Source organism: Diceros bicornis, chromosome 11, assembly GCF_020826845.1.
Source record: "Diceros bicornis minor isolate mBicDic1 chromosome 11, mDicBic1.mat.cur, whole genome shotgun sequence".
Lineage (NCBI taxonomy): Eukaryota > Metazoa > Chordata > Mammalia > Perissodactyla > Rhinocerotidae > Diceros > Diceros bicornis.
The window spans coordinates 71,565,727-71,587,335 of record NC_080750.1 but is presented as its reverse complement, the minus strand read 5'-3'; the positions used below and the strand labels follow the sequence as shown (position 1 = coordinate 71,587,335).

General features: G+C 37.8%; 1 protein-coding gene across 2 annotated transcripts in view; it reads left to right on the top strand.

Moving 5' to 3' along the window:
• The window catches only part of PIWIL2 (piwi like RNA-mediated gene silencing 2), a 96,461-nt gene that overhangs the window by 17,986 nt on the left and 56,866 nt on the right, over positions 1 to 21,609 (top strand). The window lies entirely within an intron of this gene.

Genomic DNA, 21,609 nt, shown 5'->3' with positions numbered 1-21,609 from the left:
AGAGAGAGGAAGATTGGCAACAGATGTTAGTTCAGGGTGAATCTTTCCCAGAAAAAAAAAAATTCATTTTGGATTGTTCTTTGCAAGTGTATAGAAATACAATTGATTTTTGTATATTGATCTTGTATCCTGCAACCCTTGTGAACTCATCTATTGGTTCTAATAGTTTTTTCATGGATCCTTTGGGATTTTCTATATAGGAGATCATGTCATCTGCAAATAGAGATACTTTTACTTCTTCCTTGCCAATCTGGATGTCTTTTATTTCTTTTTATTGCTGAATTGCCCTGCTAGGACCTCTAGTAGTACAGTGTTGAGTAGAAGCGGTGAGAGTGGACATCATTGTCCTGTTCCTGATTGTAGGGGGAAAGCATCCAGTCTTTGATGATTAAGTGTGATGTTAGCTGTGATTTTTTGTAGATGCCCTTTATCGAGTTGAAGAAGTTCTGTTCTATTCCTAGTTTGTTGAGTGTTTTTATCATAAAAGGCTATTGGATTTTGTCGATTTCTTTTTCTGTGTCTATTGAGATGATCATCTTTTTAAAAAACATCCTATCTGATTTTTAAATTGATTTTTGGATGTTAAATTGACCTTGCATTCCTGGGACAAATTTCACTTGGTCGTGGTGTATAATTCTTTTTATATGTTGCTGGATTTGGTTTGCTTGTCTTTTGTTGAGGACTTTTGTGTCTGTTCACAAGAGATATTGATCTGTGCTTTTCTTATGATGACTTTGTTTGGTTTTGATATCTGGGTAATACTAGCTTTCTAGAAAGAGTTGGGAAGTATTCCTTCCCTCTTCTGTTTTTTGGAAGAGTTTGTGAAGGATTGGTATTCATTTTTCTTTGAATGTTTGGTAGAAATTCAACAGTGAAGCCATCTGGGCTTACGTTTTTCTTTGTGTGCAGCTTTTAAATTACTGATTCAGTTCCTCTACTTGTTAGAGGTTTATTCAGATTTTCTATTTCTTCTTGGGTCATGTTTGGTAGTTAGTGTCTTTCTAGGAATTTGTCCATTTCATTTAGGTTATCTGATTTGTTGGCATACTGCTATTCAGTGTTCCCTTATGATCCTTTTTATTTCTGTGAGGCCGGTAGTGATGTCCCCTCTTTCATTCCTGATTTTAGTAATCTGAGTCTCCTTTTGTTCATAGGTGGTCTAGCTACAGGTTTGTCAGCGTTGTTGACCTCAAAAAAACCAATGTTTGGTTTTGCTAATTTTCTCTGTTATTTTTCTGTTCTCTGTTTCATTAATTTCCATTCTTTCATTTATCATTTCCTTCCTTCTGCCTGCTTTAGGTTTATAAAGTTTACTCTTCTTTTTCCATTGTTTTAAGGTGGAAGGTTAGGTTATTTATTTGAGATTTTTTTCTTTCTTTCTTTTTTTTTTTTTGTGAGGAAGATCAGCCCTGAGCTAACGTCCATGCCAATCCTCCTCTTTTTTTGCTGAGGAGGACTGGCCCTGGGCTAACATCCGTGCCCATCTTCCTCCACTTTATATGGGATGCTACCAGAGCATGGCTTGACAAGCACCTAGATCAGTTCGCGCCTGGAATCCGAACCCGGGCCTCCAGCAGTGGAGCGCGAGCACTTAACCCCTACGCCACAGGGCCGGCCCCTCCTCCTCTTTTTTTTTTTTGCTGAGGAAGACTCGCCCTGAGCTAACATCCATGCCTATCTTCCTCCACTTTATGTGGGACGGCGCCACAGCATGGCCTGACAAGCGGTGTATCCTTGTGCGCCCAGAATCCGAACCCGGGCCGCCAGCAGTAGAGCGCGTGCACTTAACCACTACACCACAGGGCTGGCCCCAAGATTTTTTTGCTTTTCAATATAGGCATTTATACTGATAAATTTCTATTATTGCTTTAGCTGTATCCCATAAGTTTTCGTATGTTGTGTCTTCATTTTCATCTAACTCAAAGTATTTTCTAATTTCCCTTGTGAATTCTTGTTGACCCATTGATTATTTAGGGAAATGTGTTGTTTAATTTCCACATATTTGTGAGTTTCCCCAATTTCTTTCTGTTATTGATTTCTAATTTCATTCTGTTGCAGTCTGAGGACTTACTGTGTATTATTTCTATCCTTTATATTTATTTTGAGGTTTGTTTTATGACCTAGCATATGATCTAAACTGGAAGATGTTCCATGTGCACTTTGGGCATTGTAATTTTTTTGTGTGTGTGTGAGGAAGATCAGCCCTGAGCTAACATCCATGTCAATCCTCTTATTTTTGCTGAGGAAGACTGGCCCTGAGCTAACATCTGTGCCAATCTTCCTCTACTTTATATGGGACGCCACCACAGCATGGCCTGACAAGCGGTGCTTCGGTGCGCGCCTGGGATCCGAACCCAGGCTGCCAGCAGCGGAGCGGTTGCACTTAACCGCTACACCACGGGGCCGGCCCCTGGGAATTGTAATTTTAACTCAAAAATTTTTTTGCTGTTTACCAAGGAAAGTGCAAGAGTTAGGATTATAGTGTGCCTTTATATCAGAAGCAGAAATTTTTTCCAGGGAGAGGTTGAGACTTTGACATAGGCAAACCCATGACAAACAAGAAAGAGAAGTACTAAGGTCATCTAAGGATGTGTGCTTATGAATGGTATCTCAGGTTCCAACCACAGATAGGAAGGGGCCATGAGATCAGCAATCCAACTATCACTGACCCTGGAATTTTTACTAAATAAACAAAGTGATCTTCTTGACAAGATAAGGAGTGCCTGCATGATTTTTGACCAAATGCTTTTTTACAAATTGGTCGCTAGTCTAATGGACCGCCAATCATGATCTCTCAGGAGCAGGTTGGCTTGGTTTGGAGACTCACCTGGCTTATGCCTCCATCTGTTCTCTATAGAACACTCCTTTGTACATTTAACAGAGACAAGGACATCCAAGACAAAACAGAAATATATGAAAGAAGACTTTATGCATATAGACAAATAACAGCAAAAGCAAAGTAATCAAATGAAGAATGATCACGTTAATGGCAACAGTATTTTCAAATGGTTTACCTTCAGAACAAAAAGCCCAAAGACCTTGTACAAAGACCAGGGTCTAATTATATAGCAAATAATGCATTTCTAAACAAAAGGTGAATTTTATACAAGCAGCTAGAGCCTAATGAAACTAGTCAGACCTCGGTTGGTGTTTGGGACTGACTCACTAGGCAGCAGATCTGAAGGACAGATGGACTTAAGCCCGATGAGTGCATCTGTTGGTCTGAGACCCCCTGGAATGTTGCCTAGGAAGACTTTCCACAGTTATCTTGGTGAGACCTCCAGAATTGTCAAAGATTTATGAGCCCTCTAATTGTATCTGAAGTAAAGAGAAAGCTGATTTACTGCTTGCTACAGTAAGAGTCTGCTGATCTGATATAGAGTATTTGAGAAGTGTGTACTTCAGGACTGTAGACTTGCAGAGGGGCAAGTAGGTCAACATCATCTCTAGAAGCATGGTTGCTCGGGTGAGACTGTTGTTGACTGATTAACACTCAGCAGGATGTTGATTGGATTAAGCCATTCCCTGACTGGCTGATTTTCATAAACAAGGGAATGACACTGGTTGGTTGGCTTGCAAAAGTGCTCTTTGCTGAGGTGAGTTAATGTAGGTTGATTAAACAGGTTTAGAACTAGTTCTTATGGCTACTTGTTACCATGGCTACTGTACCATCCATCTTTTCCAAAGTTTGTGGGGATTTTTTGTATTCCCAGGGGTGTATGAATGTTTATGTTTTCATCTAGTTTTATTGTTTAATTTCTTACATATTCATCTTAAATTCTTAAGGAATTTATTTTTTAAATGTTTAGCAAGTTATCCTGTCCATTTTTTAATAATCCTTTTCCCACTAATTTGAAATGCCACCAGTAATTACTGTACATTCAGTCCTAATCTGTATTTCAGTCTAGTTCTGGATCTTTTATTCTAATCTGTTAATTTTTTTCTTTTTTCAGATTTGTTAAGGCACAATTGACACACAATAAACCATGCACATTTGAAGTATGCAATTTGATGAGTTTTGACATACTTACATGCCTATAAAACATCACAGTGAAGAAAATGAACATATCCATTGCTCTCCCAAAATTTACTCATGTCTCTTTGAAACCTCTTCCCACCTCTGTTTCTCTTCTGTCCTCTATGGGCAGTGAACGCTGATCTGCTTTCTGTCAGTAGGGGTTAGTTTGCATTTTCTGGAATTTTATATAAATGGAATCATATAGTATATAGTTGTACCTTGGTATCTGCCGAGTTTGGTTTCAGGACCTACCGTGGATACCACAATCTGCAGATGCTCAAGGTCCTTATATAAAATGGTGTATGTAGTATTTGCATATAACCTACGTGCATCCTCCCATGTACTGTAAATCATCTCTAGGTTACTTACACTACCTCATACAATGTAAATTCTATGTAAATAGTTGTTATACTCTTTAGGGAATAATGACAAGAAAAAAAAGTCCATACATGTTGAGTACAGACGGAACCGTTGTAGGCTTTTCCTGCTGAGGTTGCTTGAATCCACGGAGGCAGAACCCGTGGATATGGATGGCCGACTATATACTCATTTTTGTTTTTTTGTTTTTCAATCTGGCTTCTGTCACTCAGCATGATTATTTTGAAGTCATTCACGTAGTCGTATGTATCAAAACTTCGTTCCTTTTTATTGCTGAGTAGTATTCCATTGTATGAATATACCACAGTTTTTTTAATCTATTCACTTGTTTCCAGATTATTTCCACTTGCTTGTTGGCTATTACATATAAAGCTGCTGTAAATATTAGTGTACAAGTCTTTCTAGGGATATATACTTTCATTTCCCTTAGTTAGTAAATACCTGGGAATGGGGTGGTGGGTCGCATGGTAGGTTATGTGTTTAACTTTATAAGAAACTGTTTTCCGAAGTGGCTGTACTGTTTTACGTTCCCACCAGCGATGTCTGAGATTTCAGTTTGCTCCATATTCTCACCAACACTTGGTATAGTCAGTCTTTTTAATTTTAGAAATTTTAATCAGTGTATAGTGGTATCCTGTTGTGGTTTTAATTTGCATTTTCCTAATAACTACTGATGTTGAGCTGCTTTTCCTGGGCTTATTTGCCATTCATGTATCTACTTTGGTCAAGTGCCTATTCAAATCTTTTGCCTATTTTTTTAACTTGAATTGTTATCTTTTCATTGAGTTGTGCAAGAATTTTTTATACATAAGAAATATAAATCCTTTATCAGATACATGATTTGCAAATATTTTCTCCCAGTGTGAGGCTTATCTTTCATTTTTATTAATGGTGTCTTTTAAGGAGCAACCATTTTTACTTTTATGAAGTCTAAGGTATCAGTTTCTTCTTTCATGGATTGTGTGTTGGTGTCGCAGCTAAGAAATTGTTGCCTGACTCAAAGTCAAATTTTCTATGTTTGTTTTTAGGAGGTCTGTAGTTTTGGCTCTCACATTTAGGTCTGTGATCTATTTTAAGTCAACCTTTGTGGACAATATGAGGTAATGATCTAAGTTCATTTTGTTGCATATGAATATCCAATTATCACAACAACATTTCTTGAAAAGGCTGTCCTTTTTTACTGATGTACCTTGACATCTTTGTCATAAATGTCTGAGTTTATTTCTGTCTTTCTTTCTCATATAATTTAAAGCTATAAATTTCCCTCTGACCTCTGCTTTAGCTACATCTAATTTTTTAATATACTGGTTTTATTTTCTTTCAAGATATTTTCCAATTTCGCTTTTGCTTTCTTCTTTGGGTTATTTAGAGTGTGCTGTTTAATTTCCAAGTACTTGAATATTTCCTATTTTTCTTTCTGTTTTTGGTTTCTAGTCTTATCCTGATGTGGTTGGAGAACATATTTTGTATTATTTTAAGTCTTCTAATTTTATTGAGACTTGTTTTTATCCTAGTACAGACTCTGTCCTGGAGGAAGTTCCATGTTACTCAAAAAGGATGTGCATTTTGCTGCTGTTAGATGGAGTGTTCTAATTTCATCTGTTTCTTTTTTTTTTTTTTGAAATTTATTTATTTTTTTTTTGTGAGGAAGGTCAGCCCTGAGTTAACATCCATGCCAATCCTCCTCTTTTTGCTGAGGAATACCGGCGCTGAGCTAACATCTATTGCCAATCCTCCTTTTTTATTTTTCCCCCTGTTCTTCCTAAAGCCCCAGTAGATAGTTGTATGTCATAGTTGCACATCCTTCTAGTTGCTGTATGTGGGACGCCACCTCAGCATGGCCGGACAAGTGGTGCGTCAGTGTGCGCCCAGGATCCGAACCTTAGCAGAGCGTGTGCACTTAACTGCTAAGCCACGGGACCGGCTCCTGGATGTAGTGTTTTATATACATCAGTTCAGTTCAGTTGGTGTAGTGATGTTGTTCAATAATGTTGTTCAATAATGTTCTTCCTGATTTTCTACTTGTTCTATCAATTACTAAGAAAGGAACATTGAAATCTCCAACTGTAATTGTCAAATTGTTTGTTACCTCTTTCAATTCGGTCAGTTTTTCCTTCAGATATTTTCCTTTAGACACACACACATATTTATATTTACATGAATGTCTTCCTGATGTGTTAAGCTTTTATCCTTATGAAATGTGTCTCTGTCTGTAGTAATAATCTTGTCTGAAAGTCTGTTTTGTCTGACATTAGTGTAGCCAATCCAGCTTTTTTATTGTTACTGTTTGCTTGGTATATATTGTTCCGTTATTCTATTTTCAATCTCTTTGTGTCTTTGAATATAAAATGTGTGTCTTGTAGACAGCATATAGCTAGATCTTGGGGTTTTTTATCCAGTCTGACAATCACTGCCTTTTGATTGGCATGTTTAATCCATTCATATTAAATGTCAGTATTTATATTGGTGGCTATATGTGCTATTTTGCTGTTTGTTTTCTATATATCTCATGTCTTTTTTTCCCTTTATTCCTTCTTTTTTTCCTTCTTCTGTGTTAAAATATTTTTTAGTGTATCATTTAAATTCATCTGTTGATTTTGTGTGTGTGTGTGTGTGTTCGTTCTAAGGATTTCAGTAAGCGTCCTTCACATATCATAATCTACTTTAGGTTAATACATACTTAATTCCAGTAAAATATAGAAATTTTGCTCCGGCATAGCTCTCTCCTCCTTTGTTCTGATATATATATATGTATGTGTATGTATATTTATCTTTCTCTATATGTTATAAATCCAACAATACAGTGTTTTAATCCATCTTATGATTTTTAAAGAAATGAAGGTAAGAAAAAAAATATATACAATCTTTTACATTTACCCACATATGTATCATTTCCATTATTCTTCCCTTCTGTGGATTTAAGTTGCCATCTGGTATCATTTTTCCTTTAGCCTGAAGGACTTCCTTTAGTATTTCCTCTGGAGCAGGTCTTTCAGCAACAAATTCTCTCAGTTTTTGTTTACGTGGGAATGACTTTATGTCACCTTAATTTTTTTTAGCAGCTTAAATCATATACCATACAATTCAGCCATTTAAAGTATACCATTAGTGGCTTTTAGTATATTCAGAGTTAGGCATCCATCACCACGATCAATTTTAGAATATTTCCATTACCCCAAAAAGAAACCCTACATGCCTTAGCTGTTACCACCTGTCCCCCCCAGACACCAAACTCCTCTCCCCAGCTCTAGGCAACCACTAACCTGCTTTTTATCTGTATAGATTTACCTGTTTTGGACATTTCATAAAAATGGAATCATACAATATGTGCTCCTTTCTGACTGGCTTCTTCATTTTCATTTTTTTTATTGTGAAATATTTGTTGTACATTATTGTTTGTCAGTCACCATATAAATGCATCCCTCCACCCCTTGTGCCCACCCCCGACCCCACTTGCCCCTGGAAACCACCGAACAGTTCTGTGTGTCCATGTGTTGGTTTATCTTCCACATATGGGTGAAATCATGCAGTGTTTGTCTTTCTCTTTCTGGCTTATTTCACTTAACATAATACCCTCCAGGTCCATCCACGTTGTTGCAAATGGGATGATTTTGTCTTTTTTTTTTTTTTTTTGTGAGGAGATCAGCCCTGAGCTAACATCTGCCAATCCTCCTCTATTTTTGCTGAGGAAGACTGGCCCTGGGCTAACATCTGTGCCCCCCTTCCTCCACTTTATATGGGACGCCGCCACAGCATGGCTTACCAAGCAGTGTGTCGGTGCATGCCCAGGATCCGAACCGGCGAACCCCGGGCCACCACAGCGGAGCACGCGCGCAGTTAACCACTTGCACCACCGGGCTGGCCCTGACCTCTGCCCATTTTTTGATCGGGTTGTTTGCTTTTTTGTTGTTCAGTTGCATGAGTTCTTTATATATTATGGAGATTAATCCCTTACTGGATACATGGTTTACAAATATTTTTTCCCAGTTGGTGGGTTGCCTGTTCATTTTGATCCTGGTTTCATTTGCCTTGTAGAAGGTCTTTAATCTGATGAAGTCCCACTTGTTTATTTTTTCTTTTATTTGCCTTGTCTGAGTAGACATGAAATTCGAAAAGATCCCTTTACGGACAATGACAAATAGTGTACTACCTATATTTTCCTCCAGGAGTTTTATAGTTTCAGGTCTCACCTTCAGGTCTTTGATCCATTTTGAGTTACTTTTTGTGTATGGTGAAAGAAGATGGTCTCCTTTCATTCTTTTGCAAGTGGCTGTCCAGTTTTCCCAACACCATTTATTGAAGAGACTTTCCTTTCTCCATTGTATGTTCTTAGCTCCTTTGTCAAAGATTAGCTGCCCGTAGATTGAGGTTTTATTTCTGGACTTTCAAGTCTGTTCCTTTGATCTGTGTGTCTGTTTTTGTACCAATACCATGCTGTTTTAATTACTGTTGCTTTGTAGTATATTTTGAAGTCAGGCATTGTGATGCCTCCCGCTTTGTTCATTTTTCTCAGAATTGCTTTAGCTATTTGGGGTCTTTTGATGCCCCATATGAATGTTAATGTTCTTTGTTCTATTTCTGTGAAGAATGTCCTTGGGATTCTGATTGGGATTGCATTGAATCTGTAGATTGCTTTAGGTAATATGGACATTTTAACTGTGTTTATTCTTCCAATCCAAGTGCATGGAATATTTTTCCATTTCTTTATGTCATTGTTGATTTCACTCAATAATGTCTCATAGTTTTCATTGTATAGGTGTTTCACCTCCTTGGTTAAGTTTATTCCTAGATATTTTCTTCTTTTTCTTGCAATTGTAAATGGGATTGTCTTCTTGAGTTCTCTTTCTGTTAGTTCATTGTCGGTATATAGAAATGCAACTGGTTTCTCCAAGTTGATTTTGCACCTTGCAACTTTGCTGTAGTTGTTGATTATTTCTAATAGTTTTCCAATGGATTCTTTAGGGTTTTCTCTGTATGAGATCATGTCATTTGCAGACAGCGAGAGTTTCACTTCTTTGTCGCCTATCTGGATTCCTTTTATTCCTTTTTCTTGCCTAATTGCTCTGGCCAGAACCTCCAGTACTGTGTTGAATAAGAGTGGCGAGAGTGGGCACCCTTGTCTTGTTCCTGTTTTCAGAGGGATGGCTTTCAGTTTTTCCCCCGTTGAGTATGATGTTGGCTGTGGGTTTGTCATATATGGCCTTTATTATGTTGAGGTACTTTCCTTCTATACCCACTTTGTTGAGAGTTTTTATCATAAATTGATGTTGGATCTTGTCAGATGCCTTCTCTGTGTCTATTGAGATGATCATATGGTTTTTATTCCCCATTTTGTTAATGTGGTATATCACATTGATTGATGTGCAGATGTTGAACCATCCCTCTGTCCCTGGTATGAATCCCACTTGATCATGGTGTATGATCTTTTTAATGTATTGCTGTATTCAGTTTGCCAATATTTTGTTGAGGATTTTTGCATCTGTGTTCATCAGGGATATTGGTCTGTATTTTTCCTTCTTAGTATTGTCTTTGTCTGGCTTTGGTATCAGGGTGATGTTGGCCTCGTAGAATGTGTTGGGAAGTGTTCCATCTTCCTCTATTTTTTGGAATAGTTTGAGAAGGATAGGTATTAAGTCTTCTTTGAAGGTTTGGTAAAATTCTCCAGAGAAGCCATCTGGTCCTGGACTTTTATTTTTTGGGAGGTTTTTGATTACTGTTTAAATCTCTTTACTTGTAATTGGTCTATTCAGGTTCTCTATTTCTTCTTGATTCAGTTTTGGGAGATTGTATGAGTCTAAGAAGTTATCCATTTCTTCTAGATTGTCCAATTTGTTGGCATATAGTTTTTCATAGTATTCTCTTATAATCTTTAGTATTTCTGTGGTATCTGTTGTAATTTCTCCATTTTCATTTCTAATTTTATTTATTTGAGCTTTCTCTCTCTTTTTCTTGGTGAGTCTGGCTAAGGGTTTGTCAATTTTGTTTATCTTCTCAAAGAACCAGCTCTTTGTTTCATTGATCCTTTCTACTGTTTTTTTTTGTTTGTTTCAATTTCATTTATTTCTGCTCTAATTTTTATTATTTCTCTCCTTCTGCTGACTTTGGGTTCTGTTTGTTCTTTTTGTAATTCTCTTAGGCATGGTTTGAGGTTGCTTATTTGGGCTTTTTCTTGTCTGTTAAGGTGGGCCTGTATTGCTGTGAGTTTCCCTCTCAGGACCACTTTTGCTGCATCCCATATGAGTTGGTATGGTGTATTTTCGTTTTCATTTGTCTCCAGATGTGATTTTATTTCTCCTTTAATTTCATCAGTGATCCATTGGTTGTTTAGTAGCATGTTGTTGAGTCTTCACAGCTTTGTCACTTTCCCAGTTTTTTTTTTATAGTTGATTTCTAGCTTCATGGTGTTATGGTTGGAAAAGATGCTTGTTATGATTTCAATCTTCTTAAATTTATAGAAGCATGCCTTGTTTCCCAACATATGGTCTATTCTTGAGAATGTTCCATGCACACTTGAGAAGAATGTGTAACCTGCTGTGTTTGCATGGAGTGCTCTCTATATCTCTAAGTCCATCTCATCAAGTTTTTTGTTTAAGTCCGTTATTTCCTTATTGATTTGCTGTCTGGATGATCTGTCCATTGATGAGAGTGGGGTGTTAAGATCCCCTACTATTATTGTGTTGTTGTTAATATCTCCTTTTAGGTTTGTTAATAGTTGCTTTATGTATCTTGGTGCTCCTGTATTGGGTGCATATATATTTAAAAGTGATATGTCTTCTTGGTGGGGGTGTCCCTTTTATCATTATATATTGCCCCTCTTTGTCTCTTATTACCTGTTTCATCTTGAAGTCTACTTTGTCTGATATAAAGATGGCTACACCCGCTTTCTTTTGTTTGCCATTAGCTTGGAGTATTGTCTTCCATCCTTTTACTCTGAGCCTGTGTTTGTCTTTAGAGCTGAGATGTGTTTCCTGGAGGCAGCATGTTGTTGGGTCTTGTTTTTTAATCCATCCCACTACTCTGTGTTTGATTGGAGAGTTCAGTCCATTTACATTTAGGGTAATTATTGATATACGAGGGCTTATTGTTACTATTTTATCACTCTTTTTCTGGTTATTTGCGTTTCTTTTGTTTCCCGTCCCATGTGTTTCTGACTACCAATTCAGTTTGGTTGTTCCGTATGGGGATTCTCTTAGTTTTCTCTTTCTTTATCATGTGTGACTGTTCTGATTATTTGGTTAGTGGTTACCATGAGGTTTGTATAAAAACCTTGTGGATGCACTAGTCCATTTTTTGATGGCCTCTTATTCCCTTAGACTAAGTCGATTCAATCCCTTTCCTTCTCCCCTTCTAAGTTGTTGTTGTCTCATCTGATTCCTTATTGTGTTTAACCTGATGAGGTTATATTTATTTTTTGTGCTTACTTTCCCTTGATCTTTGGTTTTAGAATTAAGTGTTTGCTAATCTGTTCTGATAGAGAGCTGCGATTTTTCTGGTTTTGTCGACCTATTTTCCTCCTTGTTCAAAATTTTGAATCCCCTTTCTCTGTTTTTTATCAGGCATGAGGGCCTTCTCGATCACTTCTTGTAGTGGGGATCTTGTGGCAATGAACTCTCTTAGCTTTTGTTTATGTGGGATACTTATTATTTCTCCATCATATCTGAAGGATATTTTCGCTGTATAGAGTATTCTTGGCTGAAAGTTTTTGTCCTTCAGAATTTTGAATATATCGTTCCAGTCTCTCTTAGCCTGTAAAGTTTCTGTCGAGAAATCCTCTGAGAGCCTGATAGAAAATCCTTTGTACGTTATTTTTTTTTTTTGTCTAGCTGCCCTTAAGATTTTTTCTTTTTTGTTGACTTTTGCCAGCTTTACTACTATATGCCTTGGCGAGGGTCTTTTCATGTTGATGTATTTAGGAGATCTGTTTATTTCATTCAGTGGTATTTCCAGCTTCTTCCTCAGGTTTGGGAAGTTCTCAGCTATTATTTCTTCTAATAAGTTCTCTGCTCCTTTTCCCCTCTTTTCTCCCTCTGGAATACCTATAATCCTTATGTTGGATTTCCTAATTGAGTCAGATATTTCTCAGAGAGTTTCTTCATGTCTTTTTAGTCTTAGCTCTCTTTCCTCCTCCATCTGGAGCATTTCTGCATTGCTGTCCTCAATATTGCTAATTCTTTCCTCCATAAAAAGTTGTCAGCCCTGACGCTTACGACTTCCAGATTTGTCTTTATTTCCTCTATTGTGTTTTTCATCTCTAAGATTTCTCATTGGTTTTTCTTTATAGTTTCAATCTCTTTTGTGAAGAAACTCATGATTCCATTGAATTGTTTGTCTGTGTTTTCTTGTATTTCATTAAGCTTATTTTATGTTGGCTATTTTGAATTCTCTGTCATTAAGTTTATACATTTCTGTGCTTTCTGGGTTGACTTCTGGGTGCTTGTCATTTTCGTTTTTGTCTGGAAATTTAATATGTTTTTGCATAGTGCCTGTCTGTGTTGGCTTATTTTTCCTCATAGTGAAAATATATGGTTGCAGTTTCCTCTTGCCACTGCTGGGTGGGGGTCAAGGGCTGTGTATTGTGGCCCGCCTCGATCCATGAACCTTCTGGTCGCCCCCTGGCTGAGCTGAGGCATGGATGAGCTGAAGCATGGCTGATCTGTAGCACGGCTGAGTGGAGGCTGCTGGGGGTGGGAACAGCTGGAGCTGGAGTGTGGGAACAGCTGGGGCGGGAGTGCAGCTAGGCCGAAGCAGCTGGTGCTCAGGTGTGGGTGGGCTGAAGCAGCTACAGCTGAAGTGTGGCTGGGCTGAAGAAGCAGGAGCTGGAGCACTGCTGGGCCGAAGAAGCTGGAACTGGAGTGCAGCTGGGCCAAAGTTGTTGGCACCAAGTCAGCCGGAGCCTGAGCACAGCTAGGCCAAAGCAGCTGGAGCCTGCAGAGCAGTTGAGGCAAAGGAGCTGGGGGCGGGCACAGTCGAGCTGATGCAGCTGGGGCCCGGGCACAGTTGAGCCAAAGGAACTGGGGCCGTGGTGCAGTGGAGCCAGGGCAGCTGGGGCCATGTAGCGATCCAGGTGGAGCAGCTGGGTCTGTGGCTCGGTGGGGCTTGAGCTGCCACCGCCTCTGGTGTGTGGACAAGAGGCGCGTGGACATGGGCATGCCACACTGCTGGTGGGGCACGGGCGCCTGGGGGCTGCTGCCTCTGGGTGTGGGGCATGGGCATGCTGCACTGCTGGTGGTGCCCAGGCACCTCAGGGCCGCTGCCTCTTGGGGTGGGGCTGCGCTGAAGCGCCACTGTGCTGATGCGCCGGGCGGGTGGCCCAGATGGGGGAGGGGCGCTTACTTTAGCCGCCCCTCTCTCAGAAGTCTCTTGCCTCACTCTCGCTCTGTGCTCTTCTGGGAGGCTAGCTTGTCGAAAGTACTCACACAACAGTTCTGCTCCCTCTGTAGGGGGATTCCCCATGGGCTGTGAGGGGTCTTGGAGAGCACCAGTTTTCCCGCAGAGAGGCCCTACTCTGAGAGCCATGTGTTCTCAGTCTCAGGGTCGCAGTCCTTGGGAAGGAAGGGAGCTCCTCTTACCTCCCTCCATTTACTCTGAGGATTCCAGCACCTCAGTCCTTGGGTGTATGGCTGCCAGGTGCCTCAGACGTCCCTTGTGTTGTGTGAATAGCTTCTGTTGGAATATGAATGTCCTTTTAGTTGTGTCTTAGAGGGGGAGAGTGCAATGTGTTAAGCTCACTCCACCATGATGCTGATGTCACTCCATTTTCATTTTTGAAGGATAGTTTCACTGGATATAGATTTTTTGCTTGACAGTTTATTTTTTTTCCGCACTTTGAGCATGTCATTACACTGCTTTCTGGCCTCCGTTGTTTCTGATGAGAAGTAGGTCGTTAACCATATTGTTGTTCTCTCCTGTATATGATGTTGTTTTTCTCTTATTACTATCAAAAGATTTTCTCTTTGGCTTTGGATTTTGGCACTTTGTCCATGATGTGTCTAAGTGTGGTTGCCATTGTGTTTATTGTACTTGGTATTCATTGAGATTATTGGATATATAGGTTAATGTTTTTTATCAAATTTGGGAACTTTTAGACCATTTTTTAATAGTTTTCTTTTGTGTCCTGTCCTCCTTCTGGGATTCTCGTTACATGTATCTTGATATTGTGTCACAGGATTCTGAGACTTTTCATTTGTCTTTCATCTTTTTCTCTCCCATCTTTGGATCGGATACCTTCTCTTAATCTATCTTTATGTCAATGGTTATTTATTCTGCTGTTTCAAGTCTGCTGGTGTGCTCATCTTATTAGTTTTTCATTTTCGTTATTGTACTTTCCAACTTTACAATTTCTGTTTGTTTTGCTTTGCTTTTTAGTTTCTATTTCTTTGTTGAGATTCCCTATTTATTGACTCATTGTCATCACATTTTCCTTTAGTTATTTGAACATATTTATAATAGCTGCTTTGAGTTCTTTGTGCCAAAGTCCAACATCTTAGCCCTGTTAGAATAAGTTTCTTTTGACTGCTTTTTTTCATTATTAGTCACATTTTCCTGTTTCTTTGCATGTCTGGTAATTTGTAGTTGAAAACTAAACATTTCAGTTAATAATATTGTAGCAAGTCTGGCTTCTGCTTTATTTTTTTGAGTTTTTAAAAATTCTGACTTGTCCACACTTAAACTGTGGACTCTCTAACCTTGGTGATGTGCAGCTGCTGCTATTTCTGCTCAATTTTCTGTTCTGATTTTCATATTTTAGCTTAGCTTCCCTGGGACCACACCTTTGTTATAGCTTAGTGGTTCAGGCAGTGATTAGAGTAGACATTGTACCTTCTGGGTTGAGACCATAAGGCATCCATCTGCTGCTGATGACTCTGTGTATGGGTTGAAGAACTCATTCAGAGTTACATGTAGTTCTCACATCTGTCTTGGCTTTCACTTTTAGCCATTTCTCTTGACTTTCTCCTGAGCATCTGTAAGTTTCCCAGTTAGCCGAGGATGTTTGGTAGGCTTATCTTAAGCCCTTCTCTAGCTTTCTGATTTCCAGAATCTACTTGTTAAATTTCCAGCTAGTTTCCTGCTTGCTCCAACCTGGACTATAACCTCAGGCTAGCAAAACTTTGGTTTTTTCCCCATTGCCATTTGTAGCTGGCTTACCATGCATTCCCATCCCTTCCCTCAGATAGTATTTCCCACTCTGGCCAGTAAAACTATCATTCTTAGTGACTGAAGGGGTGGGCAGGAGAAGATGGGGACCACCCCAGGCAAGGTCACAAACTCCTGCTGTTCTTACCAGAAACTTGAGCAGTTGTTGAAAAATGAATGCTTCTCAGTTTGTTGTCTGCCTTTGGTTGATTTCCAGCATCCTAAAATGGTTGTTTTTGACAACTTTGTCTAGTTTTATGCTTGACTTTTGTAGAGAGGAATCGCTGATATCTTCATGCTGCATAATGAGAAATCCTTTATTTTTTTAATTTAAATTTTTATTACTAAGATATAATTAACATGCCATAAAATTGACTATTTTTTTTTTTTGATGAAGATTGGCCGTGTGCTAACATCTGTTGTCAATATTCCTCTTTATTTTTTTTCCTACCCAAAGCCCCAGTACATAGTTGTGTATCATAGTTGTAGGGTTGCAGCTGTTCTGTATGGGACGCCACCTCAGCATTCCTTGATGAGCAGTGAGTGGGTCTGCACCTGGGGTCCGAACCTTTGAACCCCGGGCAGCCAAAGTGGAACACGAGAACTTAACTGCTACACCACTGGGCCAGCCCCCAAAATTCACTATTTTTAAGTGTGTAATTCACTGGTTTTTAGAACATACATAGATCATTGCATGTAAAAAATGGTGAAAGCTAAATAAAGTCACTAATTCCAGAACATTTTCATTACCCCAAAGAGAACCCCCTAACTCATTACGCCTTTTTATATTTGAAATGTAAGTTTTTTCAAAACTTTCAGATTCAGGTCCTTTTTCATTAATCTGCCAATTGTTTTTTGAGCTCTTTCAGTTGGACCCAACTATTCAGCTTAATTATTTTTTTTTATTTCTTTGATTATTTCTCTTCTGTAAATTATTTTTATATATCTTTTATCTCTTGGACTTGTCTTCTGTGTCTGGTTATCTTTTATTTTTTCATACTCATCTCTTTATTTCCTCAGAGTATTAAAACAGTTTCTTAAACCCGTTTTTAAGTCATAAATTTGATTATCCGGGCTGAGATTTGCTGCCTTCATTATCTTTGCTAAGATTTCTAAAAGTTTGTGGTCATGCTTTATTTTTCCTTAAAGTAATCTCTGCTCTCAAATTATTATCCTTTCATAGATTCAGTAATCTTTTGAAAAGCATTGAAAATAAAAATTACGGAGTTATAATATTTTCTATTTTATATATGCTAACTTTTTTTTTCTAGAATTAGAAAACTTAGTGTTAGGTTTCTTTATTTTTCCCTCTCTTTCCAGAGTGTTTGTATTTATGTTTTAATTATTATATATTTTTTTATTTTTAAAAGAGTTTAGTTAATATGAAAAATTTAAAACATTTGCAAAAGTAGAATAGTATAAAAAGCCTCTTTATTCCTATTTTTTAGATTCAACAGTTATCAATTAATGAACAGCCTTGTTTCATCTGGTCTTCTACAATTTTCCCTCACCAAACTGAATTATTTTGAAGCAAATCCAGACAACATCTTTTTTTTTTTCACAGATATTTCAGTATATATCTCCTAAATTGATTCTCATTTTAAAGCATAACCATAATGTCATTATTGCCCCTAAATTTTTAATTCCTTATGATCATTACTACATTGGTATACCCATAAGTTTTTCTTGTACCAGGTTCTCTTCATAAATGAAAACCAAAGCTGGCAAAGTTCAGTTACTTGTTTGAAAGTAGTCTTTTGTTCTAGGAACCTTATGTATTTGTTTTAACATGGAAGATTATCCAAACTGTATTATTAAGTTAAAAAACAACTTGCAAAACAGTGTACGTGGTATGATTACACACTTTTTGGAAATTATTTATATTCACAAATTTAAGGAAAGATGAGGGAAAGTGGGTCTCTATCAAGAATGGATTACAAACCGTGTTCAATTTCTCTGTTTTATAGTTGTGTTTTTGTTTTTATTTTACGATGAGCATGTAACACTTTTTAAGCAAAACTGTAGTAAAGATTAAAGAAAAACAACAATACAATAAGAAAATGGGCAAAAGATATGAAGAGACATTTCACCAAAGAGTTGATATGGAAGGTAAATAAGTACATGAAAAGATGTTCAACATCATTAGCCATTAGGGAAATGCAAATCATAACTGCAGTGGGATATCAGTACACACTATTAGAGTGACTCAAATGAAAAATAGTGAAAATACCAAATGCTGGTAAGGATGTAGAGAAACTGTTCCTTATATACTGTGGATGGGAATGTAAAGTGCTTCAGCCACTCTAGAGAATTTTTTGGTAGTTTCTTTTGAACTAAGTATGCAGTTAACCATATGACCTCAGAGTCACACTCTTGGGCATTTTTCCCAGAAAAATGAACACCTAGGTTCACACAAAAACTGGTACACAAATGTTAGTAGCAGGTTAAATTGTAATAGCAAAAAAGTGGAAACAACCAAAATGTCCTTCAATAGGTGAATGGTTAAACAAAGTCTGGTATCTCCATGCCGTGGAATACTAGTCAGCAATAGGAACAAATGAGCTGTTGATGCACATAACAACGTGCGAGGATCTCAGGGACATTATGCTTAGTGACAAATGTCAGTCTCAAAAGGTGGTATAATAAAGTTCCATTTATATAGCATTCTCAAAAGGACAAAACTGTAGAGAGAGAGAACAGATTAGTGGTTGTCAGGTGATAGGGAAAGGGGAGGAGTGTGACTCTGATGAGGTAGCAGGAGATAGTTCCTTTCTGGTGATGTGGAACATTCCTGGGGCTGATTGTGGTAGTAGCTACGCAAACCTATAAATGAGATAAAATTGCGTAGAACTACACACACACACAAATCAATGTATGCAAAAAATGTTGAAAACCGAATAAGGCCTATAGTTAACAATGTTGTACCAATGTCAATTCCATACATGAGATTCTATGTACAAATTTTGCAACTTGCTTTGATTTTATAATTATTTCAAAGTAAGAAATAAGAAAAAATAAAGATAATTTTTAATGCTGCTAGGCCAAGCATCACAAAAACCGTCAAGTTCTAACCTGTTACTATAGTAATTCCACTTCTAGGAAATCCATCTCAAAGAAGCAATTATAAACATAGAAGAATCCTTATAAAAGATGTTCATCCAGAATTTGTAAGAATGTTCCTAGAACATTACTCAGAAAGTAATGGACTGGCCGGCCCTGTGGCTTGGTGGTTAAGTGCGCGAGCTGCGATGCTGGCGGCCCGGGTTCGGATCCCGGGTGCGCATCGAGGCACCACTTCTCCATCCATCCTGAGGCCGAGTCCCACATACAGCAACTAGAAGGGTGTGCAGCTATGACACACAACTATCTACTGGGGCTTTGGGGGGAAAAAATAAAATAAATAAAATTAAAAAAAAAAAAAAAAAAGAAAGTAATGGACCAGTAAATTAAGGTACCCTCCACTCAGTGAAATAGTATTATGCAACCATTAACATAGTTGAAGGATTTGATTAAAAAATACTTTTAACTTATTTTTCTACAACACTGCATGCATTTTATATACAGTGGTGAGTTAGACATAAACATAAAATGTGTACAGATGAGTAAAACTATGTAAATAGAAAGCAAAAATTCATAAAACAATCTGGAATAAAATCTCTAACCTTATTTTAAAAAGCAACTTTATGTCCTTACTGCTTCTGTATGTAATGTGTGTTTGAATAATTCTCCCAGTAGTGTTTAATTTCTTCATGTTAGGTGTTCTATAATAAACGTCATATATCATAATTTTAATACTTACAATTATTGGCAATAAATTAATCGTAGTGCATAACTGATTTAGAAAAAATTTTTGACAAGTTATATATACTTAATTTTGTCACTTTAGAAAAAATAGATTTTGTCAATGATGTCTCTTTTTAAATTTTTAAAAGTTGTGTGCGTTTAAAATTTTTAAAAATTACGTTATATACATAATACAAAATTTACCATTTTAACCATTTTTAAGTGTACAGTTCAGTGGCATTAAGTGCATTCACAGTGTTGTGCAACCATCACCACTATCCATTTCCAGAACTTTTTCATCATCCCATACAGAAGCTCTATAACTATTTACAGTACCTCCCAATGATGTCTGCTTTGATAATTTTATTTCAAAATTTATATGTATGCTTATTACAGAAAATTTTTAAAAAACAAACAAGACCAAAGACTAAAATAAGTTACCCATAATCCTACCACCCAGAAAAAAGCATTATTGCTGTTTGGTGAAACATTTGTGTTTTGGCATTCTTTGAATGAAAAATATATGAGATGTTTAAGCAAATAACATTTTGTCAGAAAACCCCACTTATATTTTTTGGAAGTCAAAGTGAAATAGATGCTGTTAAAAATCATTGATTTTTATCTACTCTCCAGTGTTGAATATTGGAGTAACAAGATATGGGACTATATTCTCTATCTCCTGTGATCCTCCCTCCCTTTTTAGCTTTTTGTTGATTGTGCCTTCCTCTACCCTCCTCCTCGACCTCCCTTTTTTGTTGCAGAAGACAATAATTAGGGGAAAAGGATTTGGTGAGAGAAAATTGAAAATTGTCATAAGGGGTCTGAAAATAAATTACAACTTGAGAAGTGTTTAAATGTGGATTCCACAGTAGTGGTTGCTTTTGACTTGCACAACTACATGTATATATTGTGAACTATCTTTATAGCCATCTCTCCTCTGTATTCAGACTAGCTGCCAGAGTAAGGCCATGTGTTTCCGTGGCCTTTGTTGCTCCAGCTCTGGTGATCCATTCACTTAGCAACGTCAGACACACACACACATACACTGTAGCATCTGGTGTGTGTTAAGCACCAATGATGATGATGGAGATGGTATTTGCAAACACAGTTCTGAGTGTTTCTTGTATATAAAGTCATTGAGTTCTCTCAACAACACTATGAATAAGGTGCTTTTACTGAGCCTGCTTTCACATGAGGAAACTGAGGCACAAAGAGGTTAAGTAACTTGCTCCAAGTCTCACAGGCTAGTAAGTAGCAGAGCCAAGATTTGAATCCAGGCATTTTGGCTCCAGGGTCTACAGTCAGTGTTGAACTGTTTCAAGTCTCTGATGGTTTTTCATGACTTATTGTAGTCTTTCTTTAAGGCAAGTTCTGCAGGATACTAATTGCCCAGAATGGTTATAGACATTTGGTGAGGTAAAAATGAAAAAGGCAGGAGTCGTCTGTGGTTAAATAAATTGGAGATAAATAAAGCTCAATATGTTTCCGTCCTTTAGCAATCTGATGTGGTAATTGTATGTTGTGCATCTCTAAGGGGTTATAATGTGCAGAATGGACTTGACTCTTGGTGGTGGAACCTTTTTCACCCCCTCACAATCTCTCAAGGGACCAGTGTTCCTGAATATACCTGGGTGACGTTGGCCCACAGAAAAAAGCCCAAGCTCTAATCCTTGACGTACAAGAGAATTCATATCTGGTCCCGCCTGTCTTCAGTCTGTGCTTACCAACTTCTGTTCCTCTTTCACCTCCTCACTGTCACCAATCCCAGGTCCCTGCTTGTCCTCTGTGTACTGCTGCCTCTGTCTAGAGCATCACTCATCCCCCTGCCCTGATGTTTCTGCCTGGCAGATTGCTCCTTCAAGGATCAGCTGCCTCTGCAAACTTTCCTTGACCCCCTGGGCATATTCAGACATGCTTTCTGTGAGTTTCCCGTGTTGCCTTGTTCACAGCACCGTTTTAGAGGTTACCACGATAGTACATTTGTCTACGGTGAGTCTTTTCATCTCTGCATCTTTAGCATCTTCACCGTGCTGTCTTCTGATAGGTACTTGTAATTTCTTCCTTCAGCTAGAGAGGGCAAATATAGTTTAAAGAATGTTTTATTGTTTCTCTGTAGACTCTATCTTAATAATGATGATACAAAATAATAATTATTTTGATGATTAAAGTCCCTTATTTTAAGGAATACAGTGAATTGTATTAATTTGTAGTTACTGTTTTTGATTTTTGTCCTTTCATTATTTTTTGTTGATTTTTTTGTTTTTGGTAATATTAAAAAGGAAATAGATGAAAGTCTC